Here is a 416-nt window from a genome sequence, read left to right as displayed (position 1 = left end):
TAGAATTTCATTTAATAGGACTCAGTTTATCTAGTACCCATTTTGGGTGTATGTGGTTTGTTTGTAATTATTTAATGTTGTAAATCATATTATGATCATATTTTTCAGGAAATTTTTTTCCATGACATCATTTCTTTAGAATAATTCTGCAGAGATGGTTTCTGAGCTTAATAATACCCATTTATCATTTAGGGAACTAATGTATGCCTGGCTATGCAGATAGATAGATGAATCCATTCTTTGGTGCACATAATAATGGTTTCTTACATTTTCTAAATTGAAGCAAGTTATAAAAAGTTTGTTGCATTAAAACAAGCTTTGAGGGCTGGGGAGATAGCTCAGCAGAATAAGCGACTGCCTGGCAAGCGCAGGGTTCTGAGTTCAATCCCTGGTACTGCAAAAAAGCCAAAAACCAA

This window comes from Octodon degus, unplaced genomic scaffold (genome assembly GCF_000260255.1).
Source record: "Octodon degus isolate 3935 unplaced genomic scaffold, OctDeg1.0 scaffold00110, whole genome shotgun sequence".
Taxonomy (NCBI): Eukaryota; Metazoa; Chordata; class Mammalia; order Rodentia; family Octodontidae; genus Octodon; species Octodon degus.
The sequence above is the reverse complement of the archived record's forward strand: the minus strand, read 5'-3'. Positions refer to the sequence as shown.